Source organism: Macaca nemestrina, chromosome 13 (genome assembly GCF_043159975.1).
Source record: "Macaca nemestrina isolate mMacNem1 chromosome 13, mMacNem.hap1, whole genome shotgun sequence".
In the NCBI taxonomy this organism is placed as follows: Eukaryota; Metazoa; Chordata; class Mammalia; order Primates; family Cercopithecidae; genus Macaca; species Macaca nemestrina.
In genome coordinates this window covers 37701665-37727445 of record NC_092137.1, presented here as the reverse complement: position 1 = coordinate 37727445, position 25781 = coordinate 37701665, and the positions used below count along the sequence as shown (strand labels likewise).

The window sequence follows — 25781 nt, the reverse complement described above, 5'->3', positions numbered from 1 at the left end:
ATCTTTCCCCTTGCCTGAGAATCTAAATACTTACAGATCTCCCTTATCTGTATATCATCTTGTATTCTGCTTCCTTTTTCGTTCCCAGTGTCGTGTGCTATCCTTCCCTCTAGGCCACTCCTGATGCTTCATTCATCCAACACATTTTGTCACACACAGACTGGAACAGGAATTGTGCCAGGTTCCGGGGACAGAGACAAATATGGTATCCTTGTGTGGTGGGAAGAACAGATGAGAGCATATATTTTGAGGCCTGATAATGTGTCAGTCACGTCGGTAATAATTGTTTCAGTTTCACTTAATCTTCACATCACACTCAAGGTGGGTTCTGTGATAACCTCCCTGTACCACCACCATTCTTACAAATAAGAACTCAGGCTTAGTGAGCTTAAGTAATGACCCAAGGTCACAGGGCTAGCTGATGGAGAGCAGGGGTCTGAACCCAGGTGCCTGACACCAGAGCACTTGCTTTTCATCTGGATTCCATGAGCCTCCTGCAGACATAACTCAGAGCACTTTCCCATCCTAACCCTTGCAAGGATGAACCTCCTTTTTAATACAGAAACAAAATTATTTAGCAAAACAACCTGTCTACAGTAGGAGCCTCTGCTACTAACTAATTGGACAATCTTGAGAAAATCACTCATTTCCTTTAGTCTCTGTTTCCTCTGCTGTAAAATGAGAGGGCAGGACTAGTTGACCTCTAAGATCTCATTAAGCACTGATATTCTTTTAATTGATCAGCTACATCTGCGCCTCTATTTTAAATAACCATTTTGCTTTGAGGTTCAGGAATACAGGAGAAGGAAAGCCAAGGATGGCAAGGAGCTTACTTGGTGAAGAGAAACATCTTGAAATATTTTTAGCTGGTTTCTCTGACAAAATATGTCCTTTAGTGTTGCAAACTTACTGTACTAAAACCGTTGTATACTGACACCAGGAATAAAAAAGTGAGCCAAGACATTTTAAAGACTGGCATTCATTGACTTGAAAACATGCAAAATACAAACATCTCCTATTACCAAGCCACCACCTCCAAGGCTGACCGAACTCACAAGGGCGATCCTAGGGGTCATTCCATCCCAGCACCCTCATGGACTGCCCTCTGCCGGCCTCCCCGAGGCCAACAACAGCCTGGTGAAATAGCCCTGAATTACCAGCCAACCCGGGCTCCATCTTGAACACAGGCATGTGTTCCAACCTCTGAACATTCTTTATGCCCTTCTCACTGCTGCATCACTATCCTTCTTGTCTTCACAATTTTATTCATTTCCTAGGGCTGCCCTAACAAAATATCACTATTTGCTATGAGTCTGCAATTAGGAAAAAGAAAGACAAACTGAAATAATCACTAGGTATTTCGCTAGGTTGCTTGAACAGCAGCAATTTCTTTCCTCATAGTTCTGGAGGCTGGAAGTCCAAGATCAAAATGCCAGCAGCACTGGCTTCTCCTGGGTCTTCTCTCCTTGGCTTGCAGACAACCATCTTCTCACTGTGCCCCTCACACATACCGCTGGAGTCTGTGTGTGTGTGTCCAAATCTCCTCTTCTTGTAAGGACACCAGTCACATTGGATCAGAGTCCACCTATATGACCTCATTTAACCTTAAGCCCCTTTAAAGGCTGTATCTCCAAATACAGTCTTCTTAAGGTACTGGTGGTTAGGACGTCAATGTATGAATTTACTGGGGGAGACACATTCAGTCCATGCAGTGTTGGAATTCTACCCATCCTAATCCTCCTCAGATGCATTTCCCTTCAGGAAGCATGAAACTCAGCCAGCTGGAATCTCTCCTTCCTTGAGACCCCATTTCTCCACTCCACCACTTAACAAAGGCCCAAAGGAGTGTAAGTTCCTTGAATGACAGAACAATGCCTTGTTTTGTAAATAGTGTCTTATGTTATTATGTCTCCCAATGGCATATAGTTTAATACCTCATTCAGAGTAAGAACTTCACAAATATGCAATAAGTGAACAAATAAAACACTGTGGTACCTCCATACAATGAAATATTATTCAGTGCTAAAAAGAAATGAGTTATCAAACCATGAAAAGATATGGAGGAATCTTAAGTGCATATTGTTAAGTAAAAGAAACCAATTTGAAAAGGCTACATACTGTATGATTCCAACTATATGACATACTGGAAAAGTCAAAACTATGGAGACAGTTAAAAAAGGAGTGATTGCCAGGACCACTGGGGTGGAATTGGGGAAGGAAGGGAGGAATGAATAAGTGGAGCACAGAGGATTTTCGGGGCAATAGAACTGTTCTGATACTAAATGGTAGATACATATTTTACATTTGACAATTCATAGAAAGCACAACATAACAAATGAAACCTAATGGAAATGATGTGCTTTGGGGGATAACGATGTGTTAATGTAGATCCATCAGTTGTAACAAAAGTACCACCCTGTTGTGGGATTTTATAGCAGGGAAGGTGTGCATATGTGGGGGTGGTGGGAAGATTATGGAAACTCTGTTCTTTCTGCTTAATTTTGCTGTGACTCTAAAACTGCCCTAAAAAAATAAAGTTTACTTAAAAGGAAACCCCTCAAAAATACAGTTTTTAATTGAATTGAATTTTCTGCACAGCCCTCATATTTTTGAAAATATGAGTATGGCTTCCATCTTTGGGTTTTCCATCAGCCCTGCTTTCCTTTATAGGGAGCTAGGTCATTGACAAGGAATAATAAATCAATTAAAAAAGGGAATGGTATCTAAGACTTCATCATTCCTCCATCATAATCCTAACATTTGGAGATTTCAGGACAGCATGAACCTCAAAGTACGCAGCCTCCCTCCCAAGCAATGTGTGAAGCTTGTTAACTCTACTCCAAGATGGTATAAAACTTTGATTAGCCAGAATGCTACACTAAAGGACTAGGGTTCTAGTTTATTGGTCTATGGCTCTGGAGTTCATGCCTCCCAAGCCAGCCCTCTTTGGAAGCAAACCCAGCATTCCATCCTTGGGGATGGCACTATTCATCCGACATTGCAGTGCCCAGGGTGTGTGCTTCTGGGATCCATTGCTAAAGAAGAAATGTTAGGCTCCACTATGAGTACTGCTGCTGACAAAAGACAAATATCCAGAGGAGCCAGGGCTTTAGGCTGAGAAACGGATGGCAGGAAGCCACCTATAGTGGACAGAGAGAAGAAAGGGGAGGACTGAGGAAGAGGAGGCCACAGGAGGCTGGAAATGAGCCTTGGATCCTTCACCACTTTACCTGAAACCCACATAGGCTGTGAAACTCACCAGTCAAGTCCTGGATCCTCACTGACACCCTCTATGGAGGTCATTACCTGAGTCATAAAGATCTGTACCACAAACAGGTGCACTCAGACCACACGCCCCAGCCCTATACAATGGAAAGCCCAATAATCACCCCATGTTAATCAGGCCATCCTGGTTACTCTAACCAGAAGTATTTTATTTACTGATCATCTCTCTGTGGTTTCAGCTGTTTCTTGGAGTCTTATTTGTTTAAGCTAGTTCAACAAAAACACCATAAACTGGGTGGCTTAAAGAACAAATATTTATCTCTCACAGTTCTGGAGGCTGGGAAGTCCAAGATCAAGGCCAAGATTGGTGTCAGATGAGGGTCTGCTTCCTGGTTCATAGGTAACCCTTGTTGCTATGTCCTCACCTGGCAGAAACAGCAAGAGAACTTTCTAGGGTCTCTTTTATAAGGGCACCAATCCTGTTCATAAGAGCTCCAACCTAATCACCTACTGAAGGCCTCTCCTCCTCCTAATACCATCAACTCAGGGGTTAGAATTTCAACATATGAACTTTAGGGAGATACAAATATTCAGCCCATAAGCGAGCCAATGAGAATCAAGAAGGAGTGTCAAGAACCCCCTTGGCGAGAGAATGGGAGTAGGGGGACTAAGAGCGAAGGACTCCTCACTCACTATAGCTCAACCAGAGCAGCTGCACATTCACCTGTAATAAGCATTGAGGTCTTGCTTACGATTCCATTCAAAAGGGAGAAAACTTCAAAACCACCAGTGTATAGTGAAATATCAGCATTAGTGGGCCACACATCCCAGATAATCCCAATTGCAATACATATTGTCCCACTGTCAGATAACATATCAGAATATGCGTCCCTATTTGGCATTTGGAAAACAGGGAATTAATAACATTTATTATATATTATCTGGTCTTATAGTGACTTGGGTGCTTGTTTTATCATCTGCACAAGTTTAACCTGCTTAGGTATAGGAAGCATATTCATCTTTGTGCCTTTTAGAGTACCTGTCACAATGCCTTACACTCTGGTGTTCAATAAATATAAGTTGAATGACAACAAGAGTGTTAGATCATATTCACTAGCAAACAGATCCATGCAGCAGATTCTAAGGGCTACAATATAATAGAATGAACATGCAAAATTCTACCTTTGTTTTCTAGGCAAACCCATAATTAGAACCAATTTAAAGATAAGACTTCACAAACCAAAAAGGAAGTCCTAGAGCACTCTTAGGCACAAAGATTTTAATATAGTGACACAGAGGAGACGACTACCTTGGAAGAAGCAGCTCAGCATTCAGTGCTCACTTGTGTCAGTCTAACAGCATTTCCACACTAAGGTGCAACGCACAGGATGACCAAGTATTGACTCTTGTATGGGTGCACGTCCTGATGCTCAGACAAGTGACCTGATTACAGCCAGGGGCATCTAGATGTCTCTGGAGTGTTCAGATGGAGGGTTTTGACAACATAGTTTCCACATCTAGTCCACAGGGTTGAAAAATAAAAGGAATATAGGTCAGTCCAAGGAGAGTGCCAGCACTGTTGGCCCAATCCTTGGCACGAAGTAGACACCCAATAACTACGTGTTAAATGTGCGAAATGGTTTCCCCTCTCTCTGGTTCCAACCTGTTCAGTCAGCAGCCAGGGAGCTCCAAGTACTGTCAAGGCCCCGCATCTATCTATCTGTTATCTTTGTTGAGGAAGGCATCACAACCATTGTTTCTACAGAGTTGACAACCAGGTGAACATTTCTGAAAATCAGGCATGGCCAACAAGGGGCCTTCAGAGCATCCACAGTACCAGGCTGAAGAGGCATGCTCAACAGCCCAGCACATCAGAGACATGAGCCACAGGGAAGGATGATGGCCCTAAGTGTAAGCCACCTTGGGGCCCTAAAAGGAGGAGGAGACAATTGTCTGATGCAGTTTGCAAATATCCCTACGGGTTATTGTTTGGGAAGTAAATGCAAGAACAATCCTGGGTGTCCTCCACTGCACATTTCCTGGTTCTCTTTATGGGAGTCCAAATGAAGTGATCTGTAATTAACCCTCAAAAGATCATCTGTCCTTGGTGCACACTGGTAGGTGTAGGTGTGTGTTTTGTGTGTGTGTTGGGGGTGGTATGTGAGTATGTGTTCTTCTATCCATGTGCATGAATGCATGCAGGGAAGCAGAAGTGAGAGGGGGCGTATCATTGCAGACTTCTTGTTTTTGTTTTTGTTTTTTGAGATGAAGGCTCCCTCTGTCACCCAGGGTGGAGTGCAGCGGCATGATCTTGGCTCACTGCAACCTCTGCCTTGTGGGTTCAAGCAATTCTCTGCCTCAGCCTCCCGAGTAGCTGGGATTATAGGCACCTGCCACTGAACCTGGCTAACTCTTTTGTATTTTTAGGAGAGACGGGGTTGCACCATCTTGGCCAGCCTGGTCTTGAACTCCTGACCTCGTGATCTACCTGCTTCCGCCTCCAAAAATGCTGGGATTACAGGCATGAGCCACTGCGCCCGGCCAACCTCTCTCTTTTTTATTGTTTCTCACTAACTCAGAGCATTAACGGAAATAATCATTTTTTTCTTGCTCATCCTGTAATCACTATCAAAGCTGTATAATGTTCAATTTTTGTCAGGTGCCAGAAAAGATGAACAAAGAAATTTTGACATTACAATAGATTGGATTTACTAACAGGTATACAAATGAAGAAGGCTTGGAGAAAGAATTAGTGGGGATTCGCATCCAGATTAAGCAAGTTATCACTATCTGCATAACCTTGAATGAATCACAGGCCTTTCTCAAGCTCATTCATTAAAGCTTTGTTTAATTCTACAAATATTTATCACATGCCAGGCGCTTGACCTAAGCACTGGCGCTTCATTCATTTATTCATTCAACAAATATTTATTAAATCCCTACTATGTGCCAAGCACTGATCAGGGGGTTGGGATACAGCTATGAATAAAATAGGCAATATGTCTACCCCTCATGGAGTTTATATTCTAGTGGTATGGGGAGCAGGGAGGCAATAAACAAATAAATAGACAATCAACAATGTCAGGTGTTAAGTGCTATGAAGAAGAATAAAGGGGGTACTGGGATAAAGAAGGCCATGGGTGATACTTTATCTAGGATGTCTTGGAAGGCAGTCCTCTAGGAGCTCAGATTTAAGTAGACACGGGAAGAAAGATAAGGAGGGAGACATACAGGTATGTGGGGAAAGGGCACATAACAAAGAGTACAATAGGCATGACTCAATCAATTATACTTCAGTAAAGCTGGGAAAAAAAGGAATGACTCATTCTATACAAAAGCCTTCTACGTTGCCTCAAATCCCTTCCGGAAAGAAGAAATGTGTAAATCAACCATAAAAGCATTACCTACCCAGCAAGAACAAAACGACCTAAAATGAAGATGAAATGAAAAAGTGTTTTTGGAAGTATAGAAGGCTATATAAATATACAGTAATGCTCTTTATGAGTCACTGGTTTGCACTAACAGGATCAAGTATGCATCTATATTTGAAGGTCTTATGCACAAATTAAATTGGTGCTGGCCCAAGTTCAAGAGCTAATACAAATGCCAGAAACATATTTGGTGGTTATGGTGAGTGACTGTGTAACCTGCTTAGAACTGTATCCTAGGCCCGTAGTCCCCATGCAGACATAGCCTCTCGTAGTATATCTCATAGTATACCATTTCCTGCTGCATTTGATTGGGCAAAGCTGAAATCTCCCAACCAAGATGTGACCTAAATTTCTTTCTTTACAAGGAAATCACTGGTTAGAAAATTCCTTAGCCTTGGCAATTAGTCAATCAAGTTCATTAGCACAGGTTGACATATTTCCAGGACTGGTGAAATTTTAATTGGGTAGCAAGGAGGGGAATACTCAAGTTTTAAGGAAATTCTCATTCAAAATGTTCTAACCTTCCAGCTTCTCCTACATTTTCCTTAAATCTAACTTAGGGCGATAATCGAGACCATACACACACGAATTCAGTCTGGATGTGGCATTTTGGAGGAAAACCCCAGCTGAGTACACACGAGTGTGCTTCGGCTTTGCCAGAAGAAAAATAGTTATGCATTATACATGGACTCTACAGACATTTTTTGTAAGCCTTACTTTAAAATGTTTGAATTTTCAAACTTAAAATGTTCCATGTGTTTAGTATTTCTTGTTTCATTAGACTAAAGAGAAGTGGTTGAAAATTCAGTCTCAGCAAACATGCGGTATATTCCAAGAATGTTTCATATATTATGATTTCTGTAGCTATAGAGTTTGTAAACATGGCTTTTACGCTCATTACTGGTGGTAGTTAAAAGATCATTTATTCAATAAACACTTATTGAGTACCTACTGTATGCCAGGCCCTATTCTAGGCATAGGAGATACAGCAGCAAATAAAGTTCATATATTTAAGGAAGCAGGCCATAAATGAATTTATAAATAAATACAATGCCAAGTAGTGAAGCAATTGTTCTTCCTGTTGTATTTAGGGAAAGGGAATGTGGGAGGGACCGCTATTTTAGAAAGAAAGCCTCTCCCCTGAAGTCTTATTTGAATAAAGATCTTACTGAGCCTTCTGCTGATTTGGGGAAGAACTGCCCCACGCAGACAGACTGGGCCAGGCTCTGTTGTCGGGAGTGCCTGGAACAGCCTGAAGGCCAGTGTGGCTGGAGCAGAGTGAGAGGCGAGCAAAAGAGTAGGAAATGAGACCTTACGTGAAACCCCCACGTCATAGGGTTCCTGCACACCCAAAGTGGAATGACTACTGAGTCCACAGTCTGGCTTCATTTTCTGGATGTTCAAGTGATGATAAGGAATTGCAAGGAAAGCCTGCTATCAAACAACAATCTCCTCATTAGGTTTCACATGAACACATACAAAAATGGACATTCTCTGTTTTCCCTTTTACCTTTGCATTTCAACAGCTTGAAATACTCTTCTTTACTCCTCTTCCTATCAAATTCCCCCAAGTTTAATTTAAGCTCTGCCCCCTGTGAGAATCTTCTCTTAACTCCTCCAGCTGACGCTGAGTCAATCTTCTTTGTGACTTCTTTGTGACTAGGGGGTCTTAACCCAGGACTTCCCCGGCATCGATAGATTATTTACAGGAACGCTGAAACTGCATATGAAAAATTTAGTGTATCATTCAATATGTTTTTCCAAGGGTGTTCATAAATCCCATGAGATTTTCAAATGAGTTTGTAGCTTTAAAAGGTGGAGAACCACCAAGCATTCATGGAAGGTGCTTCTCAAACATTAACTCTGCATGCAAACTATCCACATTTCATTAGGCTGAAGATTCCAATTCGGTAGCCCTGGAGTGAGGCTTGGTGCTGCTGGTCCTGGGACCGCACGTGGTAGCAAGAGACTAGAATGTGGTCAGCATTTGCTTGTGTACACCGGCAAGCTGCTCTCTGCACTTAGGTAGATCACAGGTTTCTGGACAGCAAGGGCACCGCCAATACTACTTGGCTTTTCTCCCAAGTAGGGACTAATAGAAAAACAGTCCACTGTTGGGCCTCACAGGTGTTCTACAGATAGCAGTCTCAACTAGGCTTCTAAGGTTACTACCAAATGTTTAAGGCTAAACCTTTCCAAAATTCACAGCAGAATCTCAAAACGCCTAAAATCTTTCTGAAGCGAAGTTTTTCCTCTCTTCCAGTAGTAGAGTCCCATAACATATTGAAACTTAAATCCATCAACTCTACAAGCTATTATAGTTAGCACGGGAAACGCACTCATTTAGAATAATAATTCACTCTATGAGGGCATCATTTACTCACTAAAAATGTTCAATACAAAGAAATAACATAAGGCACAGGGTGTGGTGGCTCATGCCTGTAATCCCAGCACTTTCGGAGGCTGAGGCAGAAGGATCACTTAAGGCCAGGAGTTTGAGACCCTGGAAAAAAAAAAAAAAAGGAAAGGAAAGGAAGGGGAGGGGAGGGGAACAGAGGGGAGGCAGGGGTGGAAGGGGAGGGGAGGGGAAGGGTGAGGAGGGGAGGGGAAGGGTGGGGAGGGAAGGCAGCAACGGAACCAAGATAAATCAAACCACCAGGCCCTTGAATGAGCAGGTCCTGGATAACTGTTCAGAGTCCAGCAGTGAAGTCTCATTTAAAAACGGCAGAGGGAGAGAAAGCCTCTAAAAGGCAAGGAATAATGCAGAAAAGTAAACATAGGTTTTAGAATAAAACTGCCACTTCAGACAACCTGCCACTCTATATTTGCACAAACTGTAAAGAACTTATTTGGCCATGTAGAAATAAAGTACTTTTAACAGCAGCTAACAATAGATCACATAAAAAAAATTACATACAAGACGTGTGTCAGGAATGTCTTTATGTGTTCAAAGGGAATTTTTCATGTGGTATTTTATACATATAATACACACATATTATTTGGGCTTATAAAATACCATATGTAATGAAAACTATGCATAAATATTTATAAAAATACCTTTTTCTAAGTAGGCCAGCAACATTTAATATTTTTCAATAAATTAATATATAAAATATATACATTAGTGCCAAATGGAACATATATTTTGAAATATGAAACCCAAGTAAAATGCTCAGGAATCTGGAGTAGAATCCAGGTATCTGCCAAAGGAAACTTTGGACGAGTTGTCTTTTGAAGAAGGGAAACAATGCTGGGTCTCTTATCTTCATGGACTGTTTTGCTTGTCAAACTTCTAACATCACTTCAGCCGAGTTTCTTATTTGACTTCCAACCTCATGGCCATTTGACCTGCCAACTATTATTTTTCTTTGAAGCTTTTAACACCCCACCCAAGTATTTTGCTTTCCAGATTGTGTCCGTTTCCTTTTCACTTCACCTTAAAGTCAGCCTGGGTTTACAACATCGGCTTAAGGTGCACCCTCTAGGGTTTCAGACAGACCTAGAGGACCGCGGTGATGACTGAAGCTAGATACCTCTCGGCAAAGCCAAGGTGCCCGGAAAGTTCTCCGCGTTGTGCCGGGATTTCCATCCAACCTGAGAGTCTCAGGGCAGAGACCAGGCCCCGAGCATCCGACTCCCCGGGGTCCCAGCCCCCTCCCCAGGCTAATCATGCGGGCTGGGACCTCCCAGCCGGAAAAAACCGCCCTTTCCTGTCGCCTACTCCTTCCCCAGGCCGATGACTCGCGGAGGAGGAAAAGACGGAGGCCGATTAAGAAAATTAGCATTCATTAACCCGGTTCACGCTAGTGCCCCGGCGGAGGGGAGGGGTGCGCCAGTCGGCGGCGCTGGCTGTGGCCCGCTGACCGGCGGGCGCAGGTGCCACCACGGGCGGAATTTTACGCTCCCGGGCCGGCAGCTGCGCCACTTGCGCCTCGTCACGCGTCTGGGGCAGCCGCCACCAGCTTGCTTCAGCTTTAGGCAAATCCTTTTGAAAGACCCTGAGGGAGAGGAAACGCCTCCCTCTGGACAGGAGAACCTGTAGCGTCTGCTGTTCGTCGCTTGTCCAGTTGCTCAGCCCGGAGCTCCGGCATCTCCAGGGCGCGAAGTCCACGCTCCGGGTTTTGGCTGCAGCTCCAAGGGGAGCGAGCTGGAAACTGACAGAACGCGACCCTCCCCCTCCGCGCCCACCAGAGCACTGGCTGCGAGGGACCTGGGGAGCTGCGGCCTGAACGGGGAGGCGCGCTCAGGTGGCCTCGCTTCCCTGCCGGTCACCGCCCGCCACACCAGAACTTCGCACAGCTAGGTCGGCCTGTTGGGATCGGGAGAGGTGGGCGCACGAGGTTTAGTGCGGGAGTCCGGGGTGCGGGCGGAGTCCTATTGTCCCCGTGCACCCGGGCGGCAGCACCTCCGGGTCCCTCTTTAAAACGAGCGTCCGGCGACCTTTCTTTGTGCTTAGGGAGTCGAAAGCGGCGTCTTCTCCGAGGGAAGTCGCCTACTGGGGGGTAGCGCTGGAGAGGTAACAATGGGCGCCCGTTGTCCTCCGAGGGTCCAACGGTGACCCCCCCTGCGCGCGCGCCCGGCTGCCGGTTGGCCCCGGGCCAGGGCACAGGTACAGCGGCCGGGAGGGTCGGCCCCGGGGCCTGTGCCCTCCGCCCCGCCCCAGTCCGTCCCCGCGCCGCCGGCCCCGCCCCGCGCCGCCCCGCCCTCCGCAGGTTCAGTCCTCGCGTCCGGCCGCCCAGCTCTCAGTTGCGCGCACCTTCTCTTGCGGCCGAGGGTCCGCAGTGCGGGGTTAGCCCGGAGACCCGGCCACCGGCCTGGGGCGCCTTCACGCTGTCTCGGAGCGGATAATGCGGTGAGCAGGCACCGCGCCGGCAGACTCGGCTGGATCTGCGCACACCGGCCGGGGCTGCGTGCGCCCGCGGGAGGCCCGGGGCAGCGGCTGGGATTCTCAGCGGCGGCCGGTGAGTCTGGGTAATCCAGGGTTCCTTCCTCTCTACCTGTCTGTGAGTCTGTCCCGCCCGCGCAGTGGCCGCTTCCGGCGTGCGCTGGTGTTAGGCTGGGAAACCAGCAGGGAGCCGGGATACCGAGGGCATCGCTTTCACATCTAGTGTCCAACGGACCGAAGGGGACATAAAGCAAGCCAGGAGTGGGGCGGGCGGCATAACCGGGACTCAGAGCTCCACCATTTGTGCCCACCACTTTTCAGGGTGGGGCAGCGCGGCCCCATTGCTCCCTCCGAGCTATTGACAGAGCCCTTCTGGGCGCGTATAGCATTTTTCCATCTGAGAACAAGCCGCACTTGGCTACCGCGCCCCTCGCGTCGTGAATTGGTACCAGGGCCGCACATGGGTGCATCGCACAGCTCTGCCGTGGCATCGCCTGCCCGGTGCCCTCCTCTTTCTTAATGGAGGACATTGTTAGTGGGGCGCCAACCTGGAAATCTGGATATTGACTTTTTTGTTTTTTGACGGTGAACAGCTGAAACGTTTACAAGGTTTTTTGATTGTAGTTTTCCTCCCTTTCTCCTTGAAACCAAGTGGCTTGACACAGACAAGTATCAGACGTGAGGACGAGTGGATCTGGCCAATCGTTTTTTCGTTATGAATTATTATACTCTATCCCCCTCCGACTTTGGGAGGCATGTGTTTCATCTTATAAATAGAAAGTAGCATATTTTTTGGCAGGATCTCCTTTATACTGTGCAGTCTAGGAGAGGTCAGTTTAAAAATAAATATGCACTTGAATGTTACATTACCGAGAGCCAGGCTGTGGCTGGGACGAGCTGCGTGGACAGCAGCATCAAAGCCGGGAGCGCAGCTGTGTTGAAAGGAGTAAAAGCCCCAGAGTGCAGCGCAGGCTGACAGTCAAGTAATTACATTTTGTTTAAAAAAAAAAAAAAAAAAGTGAGCGAATTAAAATGAGGAATGTCAGGAGGGTATTGCAACATGAATCTTTCCAGCCCTGGCGTCTTTGGAGGAGTGGGCTGCTGGTGTGTGCTGAGGGTATGGGGGGCTCTAGGGAGGGAACTGATGAATGTGTTAGGGAGACAAAGATTCCGTTCCCATCTCCCAGATCTTAGTTCCCACAATATCCAAGAGTTTCTGGGGAGTACTCCCATTTAAAAAGAACAAAAATTAGGAGAGCAGCAGATGTCTGTATTTTAATAGCAAAGCCAGGCTTAGGGACTTCCTCTTAACATCACAGGGAGAAAAAAGACTCGCCAGGAACCAGGGATGATGCCCCAAAGGTATACCTAAGAGAATTTAAACGACTCCTGTAATGTTCTAACTTACACAAGAGCTTTCATCTTAAAACCGGGAAAAATGTCCCTTCTCTTCTTTTCTGGACAGTTCCAGAAGTCTATTATTTCATACCCCCTGCAATTTGTGTGAGTTCTTATTGGTAGTTAATAAGCTACACAGGTAGGTGTGTGATGCATACCCTTTTCAGAATAGATTTAGACCCTCAGAAATAAGTTGGAGTAGTTGTGAAATATTTAGCATTTTCATGTATCATGAAATACGTGATAAAGGCCTTTTATATAGTCAAGGAATGGTGGAAAGTTCTTCATAGTCTCCCAAATAATGTGGGTTTCCCAGTGGGCCTCACCCAGCGTCAGCCTCTGAGTTCACAGATAAGAACTTTAGAGGAGAAATTTGGAAGCATTTCTGGATCCATGGCAGTTTCTGTTTTCCAGTGGTATCATCTGCTAGAGATTTACATGATGAAGTCTATGATTAGAACGTGGTGCTGAGGCTGTGGCAGCAGCTACAGGCTTGAAATAAGATGAGCTCCTCTTTCCCTCAATCTGAGCAGTGAAATTGTTTCGCATATCTCTATGGAACAAGTAAAAGCAGCTAGAGTAATGCGTGTTGCACACTTTTTGCTTTTTATTGTACATTTAAGTGTGGTGCAAGATGGGTAATACAAAGCCGTAACAATGATTGCAGAAGGGCTCACGTGAGTTCATTTGCCCTGTCTGCCCTCCAGCCTTTCCTTTAATGTGGTGTTTTGTTTTATGTCCAACATGCTCACAAAAGCTGTGCTTTTTTACGTATAAAATTCCTGGTATTCAACGGTGTTGGGGATAAAATTGCTTTAACCTGTATCACCCAAAGATTTTTTCTTTTTTTTTAACCAGGCCATAGATTTTTCACAAATTCGTTGCCCATTAACTGTAACATTTATCCAGTGGGTGGAATACAATTTATAACCTAAAAACCTCCAAGAAGACTGCTCTGATTGTATTATTATTATTATTAAGATTCTTGCTTTCAGTCTGATTTTATCTAGGCCTCATTTCAGTATATCCATATCCAGTCTCATTTCTTACTAACCAGAATCCTGTGAACCTGTTTTTCTTTTTATTGATTGAATGAGCACTCTATTTTTAAATGCAGTATGTTTGCTAGAGAACAAGGATAGCCATTTGAAAGTACTGGATTCAGCCAGCCACAAAATCTTGTGTGCCTTACCAAGCCACAGAAGACCAAGAATTTTCCTAATATATTACATTGTTCATTACTTTGGATGTTAAAAGCACTTCCTAAGTGGAGCCTGTCCTATGTGTCAAGCACTCTTCTCAGCCTTTTGATTATCTTATTTGTCTCTAGCAATCATCTTATGAAAGAACCGTTCGTATCCCCATTTTGCTGGTGTAGAGACTGAGGACAGACCAGTTATATAACTTACCCAAAGTTGTACAATAAGAAAAACCTAAACATTCATGTGCAGTTTAACAGCACAATATGTGCAGGCATGAGTGGCTAATCCTAGATGAAAGTCAGCAGGTCTTTGAGTTAAGGGGATGGGAAAAAAAAAAAAAAAAACAATTTTGAACGTCTGAAGCCTCTGAGTCAGGCTGCCTGGGCACATGTCCTCGTTCTGGCGCTTACCACCTTGTGACTTTGGGCAAGTTACCTCGCCTTTACCTCAGTTTATCCTTTGTAAAATGGGGATAATATTATTTCCCTGAGGATTAAAGGAGTCAAAAAAGATTATGTACTCAGAACAGTGCCTGGCCCAGAGTAGCCACAATCAAAGGTTGAGGTTTCAATGTTGCTTTTGTTTTTTTACTAGGTACTTAATACTGGTTCTGTCATGTAATATTCGTAACTATTCTTTGAGAGAGACAGTACAGTGGTCCCCTCTTATCCGTGGTTTTTCTTTCCAGGGTTTCAGTTACCCATAGTCAACCATGGTCTGAAATTAGGTGAATACGGGACATTTTAAGAGAGAGAAAGAGACCATATCCATATAATTTTTATTACATTGTTATAATTGTTCTATTGTTAATCTCTTACTGTGCCTACTTTACAAATTATACGTTATCACAGGTATGTATGTATGAAAAAAAAAACATAGTATATATGGGGTTCAGTACTGTCCAAGGTTCAGACACCCACTGGGGGTGTTAGAACATATCCTTTGAGGATAAGGCAGATAATATATTGCTCTTCTTTTCCGGATGAGAACACAGGCTCAGAAAGGTTTAGTAATGTGGCCAAGGTCACACAGCTAAATAGCAGAAGCAGGGTTTGAACTCAGGTCTTTTTGACCTTATGCTAAATACCACACCCCCACCAACAGGGAGGAGGGGCAGAGAAGTTGTTAAATCTGATTTTTGTTATGACTTTCGACCTCTGGCAAGGAAATAATTTCGTATCACCCTGTATCTCACAGTTGAAGATGACAGCAATTGCCAGCCTTGAGGAACAATGTGTAAATTATTTTATTATTAAAGATGATTCAATCCCACATATATGGCATGAAAGTGGATCTAGCATGAACACTGCTAGGGTTAACATAAGCAGTTTATGCCATAAACGAAGATATTTACTAGGTGAAAATGTGGGACTCTATGGTGAGAAAGCAAGCCAAGACACAGCCAGGGACAAGGACTTCTGGGGGCTGGGGATGAAGGGAAGCTCTAGTGTAGACCGTGTGCTTGCTTCAAAATTCTGGGGAGCCAGGGGTTGCAGAGTCCGGTAACCACCTCTGGACAATCCCTTCCTTGAAGGCAGGAACCACACTACCTGGGCCTTCAGTCCCGGCACTCAGTGGGCGTTTTAGTCCATGTTTATTGATGTTGCTGCAAGAACTCAGCAGAAGAGGAGCTACAGGTAAGGTGAACAGAAAGGCACTGGGCTCTGTCCATGGCAGAAGTCAAGCCCTGTTACAGTTCGGCGTATGCCGTGGGCCCTGCTAGATAAGAAACACAGAACAAGGAAACCTTTGAAACCTAGAGTGGTGCCCCGGAAAACCCAGAGGGCCTGCCTTGGCCTCCACTGCTTTGATGCTCTGGGTTTGTGATTAGCTGTGGGGATCAGCTCCAGAGACTTCTCAGACTGCAACAGGGTTCTGGAAAGGACAGCCCGAAGTAACTCAGGTAGCCTCAAAGCCAGGGGTTACAGCCTTGGAGCTGTCCAATTCCATTTGAAATCTTCTCCTGTCCCCACCCCTTAAAGGCTACAAAACAAAACAATACCCCACAAACCAGAGTAAGTAGCCATGTAGTTCTAAAGCAATAGTCAGGTACATTTCTTTCCTTTTAAAAAAAAAAAAAAAAAAAAAGCTTTCATTGGCCTCGATATACTTCAGTGCCAAGTTTCATCAGAGTCACATGATGATGGACTGAATTTGACAATACCTCTGGTAGAAAAGCAGTTTTCAAATTTTAACCATACAGTTTTATAATACAAAGCATGATATTGATATTTAAAAGGTTACTATTTCTAAATAGCCCAGTAAATTGTGTGAAAGCTGATGAGTTCCAAACTAGTATTTGATTATTCCTTACTACTTGCCTAAGTCATGAATTAAAAGAATTCTAGAATCCCAAATTTAAAACTTTTTAAAAAGGATTTTCAGTGGATTGGGTTTTATTTCCATATTGGATAAAATTATTAGCCTTCTAGCCTTCGGCCCTTTGTTAAGCCATGTTGCAGAGATCACACACCTGCAATTAGATAACAGGGTACCACCTAAAGTGTACCTCGAGCCATGAATGGCATAAAAATATTCTGTGGGACCCCAGTTTGCTGAAGGTCCCTTTCTGCAGGACTTTTCAGAACATTTAAAAAGCCAGTGTGTACAGTGGATCTCCACAGGGAGGTAGTGTCCAGAGTTCTTCAAATGGTTTTGCCCACTGAGCAGCTGCAGGACTAGCCTGGCAGGAAACACACTCTGGGAAACGCAGGACAGAAGCTACGTAACCACAGTGTGCCCTACAGAGCCGAAACAACCCAGGGACATTTTAGTTAGAGAACCACAGGCGTTACAGAAAGAGAGCCGTGAGGATGTACCAGGAGATCCTGGTGAACACTGATAAAACTAACGGAGAATTAAGCGAGGGCAATCAAAAGGGGTGTCTGTGTGTGTGTGTGTGTAGGAATAGAGATTTTAAAAAATACAGATTCTGGTCTTAGCTCTGACCCAAATTGTGTAACCTTGACCTCTTGGGGTTTTCTTGTTCTCATCCCTAAAACATGGCATTTGGTGGGAGATGATCTCAGATAATCTCTGACTCTAGAATCAGTGAGCCAGGATCAGTGGCACCTATTAGCATAGCTATCTTACTACTAATAATATAAGACTCTGGATTGAAAAACAGACCCGTACAGATCTCTGGCAGAGCAGCCTGAGCAAGTGTGGAAGGCAGGGAACTTCAAAGTCAGGCCTCTATTTAGACAGCTTCCACATTTGGGAATCCGTCACATTCTGGTGACAACCTGAAGGTCCTATTTGTAGACACATCATGCCAATGATAGATCGTTGTCATGAGTTTAGTTGAAAAAGAACTTTTCTGTCCAAATACATCATAATCATTTAGGCTACATATATTTTTTAAAACAAGCAGAGGCATTTTTGGTGAAATGTGGCTTTGCCATTCAGAATGTGTTTGATTTCTCAACCTTTGTATTTATTTTTTTAAACTTTTGTTTTGCCAAGGGTCAGTTCAGACTTAAAACATTGATTTTAACACAGTGGGAGATGAGGCTCTAAGCCTTTGGCTGACCGGCTGGTTAGTCACAAAACAAATCCTTCCCCTTCTTTGGGCAGGCTCCATCCCATCACCTGTGAAAAAAAATGGCAGAGTGGGAAGGATGGGGATGGGAAGGGAGGCCAGAGAAGTGTGTAGATGTTCTCTAGGCCCTCTCCTGGCCCTCAATTGTGATTCTGTTCCTCTCTTTTCTTCTATCACAGGCATTTCCTTAGTGTCTTGTACCTTCTCCTATTGTAACACTTATTACATTTAGATTATCATATATATAAATATACATATTTATATATAAAAATAATATATATATTGTGTGTGTGTGTATATATATATATAAAGGGGAGTTTATTAAGGAGTGTTGACTCACATGATCATAAGGTGAAATCCCATAATAGGTCTAACTTTTAGGTACGGGGCTACATGTGCAGGTTTGTTATATAGCTAAACTCATGTCACAGGGTTTTGATGTACAGATTATTTCATCACCCAGGTACTAAGCATAGTATCTGATCATTATTCTTTCTGATCCTCTCCCTCCTCCCACTCTTCCCCCGCAAGTAGGCCCCAGTGTCGGTCGTTCCCTTCTTTGTGTCCATTTGTTCTCATTTAGCTCCCACTTACACGTGAGCGTGTGCGGTATTCGGTTTTCTGCTCCTGTGTCAGTTTGCTAAGGATAATGGCCTCCAACTCCATCCATGTTCCTGACTGACACGAGTGGCTGCCTAATTGGACTACTGGCTCCTCCAGGGTAGGGACTGAATCTCATTTATCTTGTCATTCATCTTTTCTGCAATAGGACTTAATGACAAAGTGGGCAGTATAGCCCTTGCTATACTACCTGATTCTTTCTGTGGCGTATCTCTTTAAGTTGTTGGCAGGTCAGAAATCTCTGTCACTTACCTTGCTGTGTTAGTCAGGGTTCTCTAGAGGGACGGGACTAATAGGGTAGATGTATATATCAAGGGGAGTTTATTAAGGAATGTTGACTCACGTGATCATAAGGTGAAATCCCATAACAGGCCGTCTGCAAGCTGAGGAGCAAGGAAGTTAGTCCGAGTCCCAAAACCTCAAAAGTAGGGAAGCCAACAGTGCAGCCTTCAGTGTGTGACCAAAGGCCTGAGAGCCTCCCGGCAACCACTGGTGTAAGTCCAAGAGCCAAAATCTGAAGAACTTGGAGTCTGATGTGTGAGGGCAGGAAGCATCCAGCACGGGAGAAAGATGAAGGCCAGAAGACTCAGCAAGTCTAGTCCTTCCACGTTCCTCTGCCTGCTTTTATCCTAGCCACGCTGGCAGCTGATTAGATGGTGCCCACCCAGGTTGAGGATGGGTCGGTGTCTCCCAGCTCACCGACTCAAATGTTAATCTCCTTTGGCAACACCCTCACAGACACACCCAGGATCAATACTTTGCATCCTTCAATCAAGTTGACGCTCAGTATTAACCATCACACTAGCTTATTTTTAAGTCCTGCTGTAGTGAAGTTACTCCTTCCCAGGCTACAGAACATTCAAATGCAAGGGGAATCACCCCCAGTCATTTGGTTTGGTGATAGAGGTCATCTGAGGGCCCTGTGGAAATAGGTCAAGTCCCTGCTGGAACCTTCTCAAGATCTCATCGGAGACATTGGCAACCCCCACCAATGCTTTCTCATGCCCTGGGAGTGACTGAGGCAACTTGGCACCCATGTGTCCACTTAGAGCACAGAGTAAGGGTCCTTGTGTTTCCTAGTGCTGCCTAGACCTCTCGCCAGCCATTAACGAATGAATAAACGTGAGCCATTTATTTATTTGTTATATTAGCGTCAGTCTCTCCACAGTGGAGTGCATCATTGCTGCAGCCTTAACATCTAGAATAGTGCCTGGCACGTAGTAGGCCCTCCATGGATGTTTGTTGTTGAATACATGAGGGACCAGCCAGGGGCTGGGGAGGCACATAGAAGTCTTTTTTTTTTTTTTTTTTTTTTTTTTTTGAGACAGAGTCTCGTTCTATCGCCCAGGCTGGAGTGCAGTGGCACGATCTCAGCTCACTTCAAACTCCGCCTCCCAGGTTCACGCCATTCTCCTGCCTCAGTCTCCTGAGTAGCTGGGACTACAGGCGCCCGCCACCACACCCGGCTAATTTTTTGTATTTTTTTTAGTAGAGACGGGGTTTCACCGTGTTAGCCAGGATGGTCTCAATCTCATGACCTCGTGATCCACCCGCCTCTGCCTCCCCAAGTGCTGAGATTGCAGGTGTGAGCCACCGCGCCTAACTGAAAGACTTTCTAGAGCCGGCTTCTCATGGGTTGAACCGGCGACAGGCATGTGGCTCACTCTATGCATGTCACAGCACCAACTGGAGCCTGGTTTCTTGCTCTCAGATGGCTTCAGAATGAAATGTCTTCCAAAAGAGTGTTGATTTTTGGCCTTCTATTAAGTTTAGCGAAAGTTTATGCTGGTGATGGGGCTTTGCTTTGTATTCCCTGTGGGCTCACCCGGGAATGGTGGTGCTTTACTTGCCGGCCTGGGAGAGCGAGCTTCAGAGAGATGTCGCTCAGGGCGGTGCAGGGAGTAAAGCAGGGACTTCTTTCAAATTCCGTTCCTTTCTCAGAATGGGGAATTAAACTGTTGGACCCAGAACATTTGGGAGTTTTTCACACTATATGTAAAACAATCAGTTGAGGCAGCCAGATCCCAAGGTCTAAAAGGAGTAAGGTTAGAAGGAATCCCCACCATGAGCTTCCAGCTCATCTTCTTCCTTATGCAGCTGTAGCTTTTTGGAGTAATTAATAATGAACATTACCCCTTCAATTGATTTGGGCTCATTGCCTGCCAGGTGCTTTGCCAAGCACTTTATGCTCAGTGTCACCTAAGAAGATTCCCACCATTGCTGTTTGCACTTCATAGATGGGGAAACTGAAGCTCCCAAAGGGAGTCACTAGCATGGCTCAGGACCCTTAACTGAATACCAGGAAGGATGGGAAAGGAGGATGAAAATTATATTCGCTGGTAGAAAGTATTTTGATTTTAAGGGTAGTCTTACTTTCATTAAAAATAATGCTTTTTTTTTTCTTTTTTGGAAACTTCCTAGAAGCTAGATGTTTCTGCAAATAGAATGACAGAGCCCTACCATTTGACAGATGGAAGGGACCTTATCTCAGCCCCAGTCTCATTCTGACATGATAAAACCAAGGCCTTAATTGTTTAAGTGACACAGAGTATGAATCTTCCTCCTAGGCCCAGCTCTCTGTCAAACTTTTTTTTAGGCCAAGGAAAAGAAAATCTTAAGCCTGATATATAAGCAGATAATAACATAATTTCTTTGGTTAGAAAGAAGAGAGATTGGCCCTACTTATCAACTATTTAGGGAAATAACAATATGCCCTTTTGTTTTTTCTCTTCTCTCACACATCACCGGTTCTGGTGGGATCTATCCAGAGACTCCCAGATGGCTATGAGTTTTTCAGCCACCTCCTCGTGCTGTCAGCTCCCAGTAGCCTTGCCATCCAGTTTATAAGCACCAGCAGCCAGAGCCTGCCCCATTCTGCGCAAATGGAATTATAGAATTTATTTTAACCCAAAAGCAGGACTTTCTATTTATCATCATTCAGTTCATTCCTGTGGACTTCATCCAGCCCCAGCTCTCGGTCCAGGTAATTCTGGACCCCAGTTAGCCATTGGCATATTGAGGCTCCCTCTGGGTCTCCAGTTTAGATTGATAAGTGCATCTTCTGTGTCTTCCACGTCACTTGCCCTATCAATAAGATCCCTTTAAGACTTGGCTGAAATTGGCAGATTACAAGTAATCGACCCTTCTAGCAACTGTGTCATGTGCGTAAGCAAGTAAGGTGCCAGTGAACTTTTTATCAGTGCGGACTGAGCATGTATCTCTTAAGTGTTCAAAACCCAGACCTTTATTGAAGATAGATGTGATAGTAGTCACCAAGTAATTGTCTCTTCCTTTTGGAAAATCAAATCATTTGCCTGTGTGTGTGTGTATATATATATACACTCACAATATATATATATACACACACACACACACAGTATACACACTATATGTAATATACATACATACATATACATAAATGCATACTACTCCCTATAGTTTTTCAAAAGGTTTTCATAAATGGTTTCATGATCAGAAGGAGACAAGTGATTTTAGAACCTTAGGCTCTTCCTTATTCATCAGGCCTGGAAATCTGGACTCCCATATGGTATGAAGTCCCTTCCAGTGATTACGGCTCCAGTCTGGCCTTCCATTTCCCTTTGACAGGGTTAGTTGTGCCCACTCCCTAACCACTCCCTAACCCTACACCCTCCAGATCCCATCACTTCCAGCTCTTGCCACTTTGAGGTTCATTCCATTTACTTTTCCTTTTTTTTTTTTTTTTTAACCTTAAGGTAGAGGCAAAACAGAAGTTGAATAAATCAGAGAAGGTAATATTCCCCCCTTTGGTCTCAGCTTCCTTTAAAAAGTAAAACCAAATGAACTTAAAATTAACTTTAAATGGAAGTAAAAGGATTTTCCTCTTAAAATCATCCATAAGGTAAAGTAAGTAAGTCACCAGAGAATTTAGGAGAAAAAAATGTTAGATTGTTTGTATTTATTTATGTCTTAAGGTCAGGGGCTACTGTAAGAGATCCCAAGTTGGTATTAAAACACCGCTTTTATCTGACCTATATAGCAGTTGGTGTAATTTTCCCAACTCAGGGATGTCTCATTTGTTCCCAAGGCTGGAAGAGCTCCAACTGGAGATAACCGATGCATGTAGATGTGAATGAGAAGATAGCCCCAGCCCTATGTCCCACGGACAGGGGAATTAACCTCTCATCAAGCTGGTGGTAGGAATCCCTTCCAGTTATGGAGACTGTCCACAGGATCAATAGGAACCATCTTATTAATGAGTGATACAGGCGAAATTTAAGGAGAAAATAGAAGTGTTTATTTTGGCAATTAGAATAGTTCCCCCTCCACCCTGTATTTCAGTAGACAATCTGGTTTCTCATTTGGGGAAAAGATACTGCCTTGTGTTTACATAGCACTGTAGATTTTCACACTCGGCTCTGACAACCTGTGGTTATTATAAAGTTTGGGATGATTATCTCCATTTTACAGGAAGGTAACTGGTACCCAGTGTATCAGGGCTTCTGCATCTTACAGGACTGGCTCATAGTTTTGGCCCAGCTCTTTCCCCTCTAAGGCCAGGAACAGCAGTGAGTTAGCTGTTGCTTGGCCCATACAATCGGTGTTTCATTTGGTTTGGTTTGGCAAATGTTTTGATAGGTTTATTTTTCCCCATGTATCTGATCTGTGCCAGTTATGTATTGATCTTCCAAACAACACTTTCCTGTAGACTGTCCATTATAGTTTCTTGAGGCTCCCTTGTACATTTTAGGCCAAATGAGCCAAGTTCTCCCTTAACACATCTCATTTTGAAATGAGAAAAGAGTAAGTTCATTGTTGCTCCAGGGCCTCTTTAAGTTTGATTTAAGTAGAATCAGTGAGTTTGAATTCAGGGGACTGTATTGTGAAATTTTCCTTGAGTCTTACCTAAGACACTATTTGCACATTGCAGTCAGGGATAGGAGTCGTATCTCTTTCAAACAGCATGTCCACAAATATTTGCCTTAAGATCTATATTTTTTATCTGTATATTTGCCAAAGATCTGTATGGTCCTGTAGAATTACTCTGGCTTGCACTGATACACTGTTAAACTATTACCCTGCATGGATAGAGGAAGGTTAAAATGGCTTACAGATGGTAAAATGGAAGATAGCCTTTGCCACAAGAAAAGAGGAGACAGCTTCTTGTTACATGTTTGTTTTCTTCTGTAAGAATCATAGATTCCAGCTTGCATTTTCAGCAGAGCAGGCAGGGTTGAAGAGGAAGAGGCACAGCAATATCTTTCAAGCTTTCTCATTTGTTTATCCATTCAACTTTTCAGTACCTGCTATGAAGAAGATCTCCGTTCTCTCTCCCAGATTATAGTCTGGTGGGGGAAGAGTTAAATAAGTAGTGATGACAATCCAGTGTGATAGTTGCTAGGTTTGAGGTATACATAGGATGCCATGGGGAACTGGCAGGAGATTCAGCTGCAAGTGGGGCAGGCCCCCCAGATTGCTGAGGTGGGCTTCACAAGCTATTTTATCTTATCTCCAGGCTGTAGGGGCAGGCCTGCCCTTAAAACCCTTGAAAGGGTTTTAAAGCAGAGAGTGATAAGGTTACATGAGGATTCTAGGTTCCTCACTCTGGTGTAGATTGGAAGATAAGGTGGAGGGACCCGGGGAGGCAGGGAGGTAGGTAAAGGGCAAATGTCCTTGTGCAGGAGAAAGATCATGGGGCCAGGAGTAAGGCTGATGGAGCAGGGATGATGAATGAGGAGAGACAGTCCGGACAGACTGATAGGACTATAGGACTTGATGTAGAGAGGGAGGCGGGGAGAAGGGATGATAGCTGGGTTTTGGAATTGAGTGACTTCTGCCATTTACCAAGAAAGCATAGTGTGGGACGCAGATGCCTGGGGCAGGCAGGGGGAAGAAAGATGGCAAATCCCGTCTGGGACAAGGTTTATGAGTATCTGAGGGAAGCAAAGTAGAGAGATCTGGAATATAAAGGAAGGAAAAGGCCACTGCTTCTCAAACTCTCTGGGAAGGGCCACTGTCTTTTTGTTTCCATTTCCAATCCATTGTACAGTACTACTGTGCACAAGGAATATGGAGCTTGGGCCACACACAACCCCCATGCAAGGTCAACAGCATACAGCTCCCAAACTTGTCAATAGCCTGTTCAGTAAGAAAAAATCCATTGGTCACATGTTTGATGTTATGGCAATGTCAAAAAGATCTTGCTTTCAGCTGTACTTATCTCATCATGGACTGCATGAACCCACTTTGAGTAGCACTGGTCTGGACTTAAGTAGATGCATGTGGGTTGAAGGTACTGATTTGGAAGTTATCTGTAGAGGTGGTATGTGATTGCCGGGGGAATTGTTGAGGAGCAGGGGATGGGCAGCAGCCATCCAACCCTATGAAAATGCCAACATTTAAGACGGGTTCAAACTTCTTCTGTAAGGGCTCAGTTAATATTTTGGGCTTTGAGAGCCACATACAGTCTCTGTCACAGATTACTCAACTCTGACCTGATAGAGCAAAAAAACACCTTTACTGGGATTTCCCAACTTCAGCACTACTGAGATTTGAGGCCAGATAATTCTTTGCTTTGGGGAGTTGTCCTGTGCACTGGAGGATGTTGAGCAGCATTCCTGGCTTCTACCCACCAGATGCCAGGAGCACACCACCCCCAGTCATGAAAATCAACAATATTCCCAGACGTTGCCAAATACTGCATAGGGAACAAAAATCACCCTCAGTTAAGAACCCCACTGAGCTGTAGACAGTACATAAATGAATAGGCATAGGTATGTTCTAATAAAACTTTATCTATAAAAACAGGCAGAGGGCCGGATTTGGCCTACCTGTAGCTTGTAGACCCTTGACTTAAGAGATGGTCAGAAAGAAAACTAGAAGAGCTTATTCAGTAAAATTTGAGGGTCTTCTGTGTCCCCAGCTCAAGAGGAGGCTCTGTAAGTGGCTCAGCCTAAAGAGGAGGGAAGTTTTCTCAACAGTAGCACTCATTTATAGACCTTTTGCTTACCTTATTATTCTTGAGCTCACCACCCACCTGGAAATAGCAGGCATGAAAACCACAAAACAGGAAAACAACAAATCACGTAATACAAGCCCTCCACAACCCCTAAGAAACCCCCCAAGCAAAGCAGTAGCAAGGCTGGATTACGTGAGGTGCATTGGAGTAGACTTCCTCCAGGAAGGAAATGAGTCTGGAGCAGGTCTCAGAGGATGTTGTGAATAGAGGCTGATGGTAAGAAGGTGGGAGAGCTTTCCATGTAGGGAACACAAGGTTCTTAGTTTCAGGTTAGGAGGGAAACGCAGTGTCAGTTAGGAAGCTCGGGAGCTATTGTCCCAGTGAAAGCTGTGATTGTTCACTGTTGCATGCAATGGGCTTCCTCTGGGAAAAGAATGAACCGCACTTAACACGATTTTCTAAGAACAGGATGTTTGTTTTTCTCCTCGAGGATCAGGGGGCCTTTGTTACTTTACAATTCTAATCTTTATTTATTTATTAT

The 25781-nt window shown here is 44.2% G+C and overlaps 1 protein-coding gene across 3 annotated transcripts in view; it reads left to right on the top strand.

Annotated features, from left to right (window-relative positions):
• Window positions 1–9589: 9589 nt before the first annotated feature.
• The window catches only part of LOC105464855 (CDC42 effector protein 3), a 31328-nt gene continuing 15136 nt past the window's right edge, over window positions 9590–25781 (top strand). Inside the window, exon 1 of one of the 3 annotated variants that reach the window (XM_011712955.2) lies at window positions 9590–10959. The gene's annotated coding sequence lies outside the window, so the exon portion shown is untranslated. Of the gene's footprint in view, window positions 10984–11363; window positions 11618–25781 lie in introns of those variants that run through there. The other 2 variants (XM_011712956.2, XM_011712954.2) reach the window with 2 other exon arrangements.